At 43.1% G+C, this 6,000-nt stretch overlaps 1 long non-coding RNA gene across 2 annotated transcripts in view; it reads right to left on the bottom strand.

Moving 5' to 3' along the window:
• The window catches only part of LOC128775066 (uncharacterized), a 38,751-nt gene extending 35,032 nt beyond the window's left edge, over positions 1 to 3,719 (bottom strand). For both annotated transcript variants that reach the window (XR_008419679.1, XR_008419680.1), the window contains exon 1: positions 3,559 to 3,719. This is a non-coding gene — a long non-coding RNA (uncharacterized LOC128775066). The remainder of the gene's footprint in view (positions 1 to 3,558) is intronic.
• Positions 3,720 to 6,000: the final 2,281 nt, after the last annotated feature.

Here is a 6,000-nt window from a genome sequence, read left to right on the forward strand (position 1 = left end):
GAGGCCGGCAGAAGCTGTCGCTGAACACGCTGAGCAGAGTGGCCCAGGTGTGTCGGGAGCCACATCCCAGCTGACCCAATTCTGTAATCTTTTCTAGGCTCCCATCTGTCTCAGCCTCAGGTAACTGTCCTACTGAATTACAAAAAAAAAAAAAAAAAAAAAAAATTAAACTAAATTCCTATTCTTAGTTCAATAGAAATAAAGTTGGAATTGTTCAAAAGATATTTTCAGGAAGAAATGAAGAAATAATAAAAAAAATTGAAGTATACAAAGCAAAGTTTTTTGGGAGGACAGATTTATGATAGTAAATGAAAACAAAAACAAAACCCTCTGCAAGGAGAGCCCCAGATGCATAGCTTTAAGGGCATTCAACCGCAGCTGCCTTTTCCTCTTCTTCATCCTTCATCTTGTCCTAGATTCAGAAATACCTCCTGTGCTTCTCTTCTGTCTTTAAGCATTGTTGTTCAATTGGCCAAAGTCTGGAGATACTTTCGGCTGGCGGAACTTAAGGAGGGTTGTGAGACTGGCATCTAGCAGGTAGAGGCCAAGGTTGCTGTCAAACATCGTACGATGCACAGGACAGCCCCCACAACAAAGAACCATCCTGCCCGGAAGGGCAATTGTGCTGAGGTAGAGAAACCCTGCTTTAAGAAGAGGCATGTGGAACAAGCCCATTTCGAGAATGCTACCCAATGTGACAATTACCTGCTATGGTCAAAGGATGGTTCTCTCTGGGGAAGGGAAACAATCACAATTCTGTATTAATTAATTAATCCATCCACTTGTGTATCCAATATTTGTTAGTATCTACTGAAAATGGTACTGCTAAGCACTAACGAGGTGGGCAGCTTCTGTCTTGCAGAGCTGTGGACAAGTGCAAAAGAAAGGCAATAAACATAAAATTATGCAAATGTATTATAATGGTAATTGTGACAATGCCATAAACAAAATACATGGGCTGATATAAAGAACGTATTGTGAAGGGAAAACTGGTCCCTCTAATATCAGTAGAACTTAACAATTTCTAACTATGAACAATTTAATGAAAATCTTAATGTTTCATTCCTTGAAACTTCATCATGACTGTTTTCAACGACAATTTTTTTGTCTTCTTAGTTTTCGTAAGGAGTATTGTAACTCTCCTTGTTTTCTAAATGTCTATTTGAATCTCTTTTCTGATGTAATAGCCTACTGAAGTGTGTGAATATACAAAGAAGGAAGTTGCAAACCGAACACAAACTAAAACTCAAATGTACAAAGTACTCAGTTTAATGCTGAGTACCAGCGCTACCTTTCCTGTGCAACCAAAGTGATTCCAGAAAAGGACGGGGTTAGAGGGAAATCTTGGGGTACTTCAAGAGTTAAGACCAAAGGGACAGTCTCCAGTCTCCAGCTGGTGGTCAGTTTCCTTCCCTGCATATAGATATTCCGTAAGCAGCGAGACCCATATTTCAAAATTTGAGTCTATAATCTTTTCCCAGCAGTGACAATTGAGGACGTCTTCCCTGGGGGGGAAGAAGTATTTAAGCTGAGACCTAAGGATGAATTAGGCAAAGTTGGAGGAGGTGGAGGCAAGCATTCCAGGAATGTGAAGGTCTATTTGGTATGTGTTGGCACATCAGGATAATCCTTCCACACAGAAAAAGTACTCATCATGGTCCCCTGCTTCCTTGTTCTTATGGGCAAAATCCATTTCTTCAGAGAGACCAAAACCTTACTTTTATACTTGATCCTGGCCACGTAGCCCTACTTGGGAAGGGAATGGTGGCAAAATTTTACTATGACTCCCAGCCAGCTATCCTGAACATTTATGACAACAATGCATGAAAATTTGACAAACGCATGCAAAAACAAAGCAGTGGGTATTCTCTATTGCAAAGGCCCATGCCTATGTGTGTGCATTTTGTAGATCCGATCGAGTGCCGGGCCGGGGCAGACCTTTCTTCCCCTTTTGAACTCAAAGATTCCGTGGAGAATCTGATGAAGGCTAGGGATTTCTCCCCTGGGAAAGGCACAAATGCACACATGCAAAAATGTTTGCATATAGTTCACGGGGGTTCAAATTCTGAAGATCTGCTAGCTCAGATGAACCCAGCAGCTTTCAAGCTTAGAGCAACGAATAAGGAAGAACATGTTGGTGCTGTGAGGTGCTGGGTCTTCCGTCAGACATAATGAGTTTGAGGTGCATGTGGCAGGATGTTCACGTAGAAAGCAGTTTAAAATGCTTCCTGGTTTTGTGTGATTTTATAAGCTTGTTGGAATTAAGAGGGAGTGGGTGGGTATGTATCAGTAATTACAATGGGCCCCATCCCTAGAGTCCAGGTTCACCTGTGTGCATATTTAGAATTTTTTTTTCCTTAGAAAAATGTGCTTGTAGAAAATTTTCCTGGGTTTCTGCCTATTTAAAATATGACCCACCCTTTGTGTATTTTTTTTAGGTCCTTTTCGTAATCATTCCCTACTGTAATTAAAGAGAAGGCCAGCCTTGTGGATATCTGGGGAGCCAGTCTATGAAGAGGGGTGGAAATGTTGTATTGTGGCTGAAAAAAGTATTTGACAAACCGAGCCAGCCTTCTGCTCCCCTTCCCCTCACCCTGCTCGAGGTTCTTGCTAAACTACGCTTGGAGGAAACTGATCCTGTGAGCTGTACTGCTTTTCACTGTCCTTGGGTATAAAGCTTGGGGTTGTAGTAGGCTGAAGATGCCTCCCTAAAATATATCCACATCCTAGTCCCGGGAACCTATGAATGTTACCTCACACGGCCAAAAAAAGGATCTTTGCAAATGCGATTAAGGGTTTTGAGATGGGGAATTATCCTGGATTATCTGGGGGGGGGGCATAAAGGCCATCACCCGTACCCTCAGGAAGGGGAGGCAGAAGGGGATTTGACACAGACAGAAGAGGGGAAGACAGAGAGAAAAGGAGGAGGCAATGTGACCGTGGAGGCAGAGTTTGCAGCGATGTGACCACAAGTCAAAGAAAACCCACAGCTGCCAGAACTGAAAGAGGCAAGAACAGATTCTCCGCTAGAGCCTCCAGAGGGAGCACAGCCCTGTGACACCAGGGATATTCATCTCAGAATTCTGGCCTCCAGAACTGGGAGAGAGAGACTACATTTCTGTTGTTTTCAATCGTCCAGTTTGTGGTAATTTGTTGCAGCAGCCGTAGGAAACGAGGGGCAAATCTAGACAAAAGAAGAGAGGACAAACTGTCTAGATCACAGCCTGACCGTTGCTCTCCGATTTCTGATGAAGGTTTCTGGCTTTCTTTTCATTTTCAACCCCAAATATTTCTTTCGGAATCCAAGTAAACCTTCCTCTCTCACCTTGACACTTGTATTTTCAAGCTCCGCTGTTCTATACACACAGACCGATTTTGATTTACTAAGTATAAAATCCCATTTTGTTTGTTTTGCCTCCTTCCCCTTCAGTTTATATTCCCTGCCTCCAGATAATCACTTATCACTTTGGAAGAGTCCATCACTCTCTCTCTGTCTCCCTCTTCTCCCCTCCCCACTCCTCTCCTATTGTGCTGGATCTTAAAATAAAAGTTACTTACAATAAACAGCCTCTTCTTTCTTTTCTGGTTATTTCCTCCACTCAGCGGTGCAGAACTGTAGGGCTGCTTGCCCCCAAGTGTTTGAAGCCACCCACACACTTCAAAGCACAGTCCCCAGCAGCTGACGACTGCACACAGTCAAATGACAGTCACAACGCCTTCACCATTAGTTTGTCAAATGCGCTATGAAAACGGCTCTGTAGGATGTAAGGAGAAAAGAAAAATGACATTTCATGACCGAAATAACAAGTGGTTGAGAGTGAGAACTAAAAGCAAATCTACATATCAGACGACTTGAAAAACCCAAACAAGCCATATCAAGCCTTTTTGCATGAAGACCTCCCAGAGCTTCAGGAAGAAATGGTACAGAGAAAACTCTATGAAAACTGCCAAGAGTTGGGGCACCAGGATCTCGGGTGAACATCATAGTGCAGGGGTTAGCAAACTATGATCCATAGGTCAAACCTGGCCCATCACTTGCTTTTGTGAATAAAGTTTTATTGGAACACAGTCACGTCCATTTGTTTACATATTGTCTGTGGCTACTTTTGCACTGTGAGAGCAGAGTCAAGTAACTATGACAGAGACTGTGTGGCATGCAAAGACTAAAATATTTAGTGGTTTTGCCCTTTACATTAAAAAAATGCCAACTGCTGTTATAATAAAATTGTAGCAGCAGTACTGGGTACAGAGAGTAAACTCTAGCCACGAGGAATAGCAGAAATGACAAGTGCATTCATTTCATCAGGATGCCACAACAAATCATTATAAACTGGGTGGCTTAAACAACAGAACTTTATTCTCTCAGAGTTCAGGAGGCCACAGATCCAAAATCAAGGTATTTGTAAGGACCGATTTCTCTGGAGACTCTTTTATTTATTTATGAAAAAAAATTTTTTTTAATGTTTACTTATTTTTGAGAGAGAGAGATAGCAGGAGAGGGACAGAGAGGGAGAGGGAGACATAGAATCTGAAGCAAGCTCCAGGCTTCAAGCTGTCAGTACACAGCCTAATATGGAGCTCAAACCCATGAACTGCGAGATCAAGACCTGAGCCAAAGTGGGACCCTTAACTGACTGAGCCACCCAGGCGCCCCTCCCTGGAGGTTCTGAAGGAGAATTGATTCCATGGTGGCTGCCTGCAGTCCATGCTATTCCTTTGCTTGTAGACTCATCATTTCAGTCTCTGCCTCCATTTTCTCATTGCCTTCTCTCTGCCTTCTCCATTTCTATCTCTTGTAGGGACACATCATTGACTATAGAGCCCATTTTAAATCCATGATGATCTGATCTTGAGGTTTCTAACTTAATCACATCCGCCGAGACTCTTTTTCCAGATAAAGTCACATGTTCACAGGTACCGGGGGTTAGGAGTTGGACATAACTTCTGGGTGTACACAATTCAACTTACTGCACCACCACCCATAAAAAATGTTAGCCACCTTGGGGAAGAAGAGCTTGAGGGACTTGGAGATTGCTGTGAATATCACCCACCCACTCTTGAATGTGGCCTTAGGAGACAGTGATTACATAAATATTTAATTTTGACATATAGTTTTTTACATTTTGTGAACTATATTAAATCCACAGACAACTCTGACTCAGTTTGATGGTCTACATGTAGGAAATATGGGGGATGTACGCAACTCTGGCCCTAAAAGCAGCAAAGTGAACAAAAGACAGACAAGGAGGAGGAGGAGGAGGGGAAGGAGGAGGAGGAGCCCCGGAGCAGGAATGGGTTCCTGCAGCCTCTGTTGTTGACTCTGACAAGAAAGGCATCATCTTGTTGGAGCTGTTAGCAGCACAGAGTGAATTCAGTGAAGTCCTTTCAAGTCTGCAAAAGTCTCTTTTGTCAGACAGCTTTAGTTTTTCATCCCAACTTGAGAATCAGGAGGTGTTGCTGCGCTCTGTGTGTCTCATCTTGTCCTTTGTTTCATTCTCTTCACCAGATTTGAGACTAACATTTAGCAGACAGAACCAGCGGGGGTGGGGGGTGGGGGGGGGTGGGGTGCAGCTCATATCTCCTTCCCTTTTCCCTCTACTCAAAATATGTAGTGTTCTGGCCAGAATTCACAAGCAGTGGGGAGAAAGAAGTCAAGTTAGCACACTTTTGGGGAAAAGACTGAGTAGAAAGGACACTTTTTCTTATAAGGATTGTGCCTGAATGGCACTAAAACCAAACCAGAGAGAGTTAGGAAATCTGGACTCTTCTCCTGAGAATGGGCAACAGCATTACCTTGAGGATGTCTCAGGGCAGCCCCAGGGCAGTGAGAGACGAGACAGTCACAATAGGTGTCAAACTAGTAATTCCCTGTATTGATGTCTTTCTTCTCCATATACCTGGAACAAGTTTGATTTTCCTGTGTGAACCTCTCTATTACCTTTATGAGCTAGGACAAATCAAGGCCCCGCGCTCTCTTTGAAATCCATATCACCCTGACTT

The sequence above is a fragment of the Panthera pardus genome, unplaced genomic scaffold, assembly GCF_024362965.1.
Source record: "Panthera pardus isolate Hobbes unplaced genomic scaffold, ASM2436296v1 HiC_scaffold_6, whole genome shotgun sequence".
Lineage (NCBI taxonomy): Eukaryota > Metazoa > Chordata > Mammalia > Carnivora > Felidae > Panthera > Panthera pardus.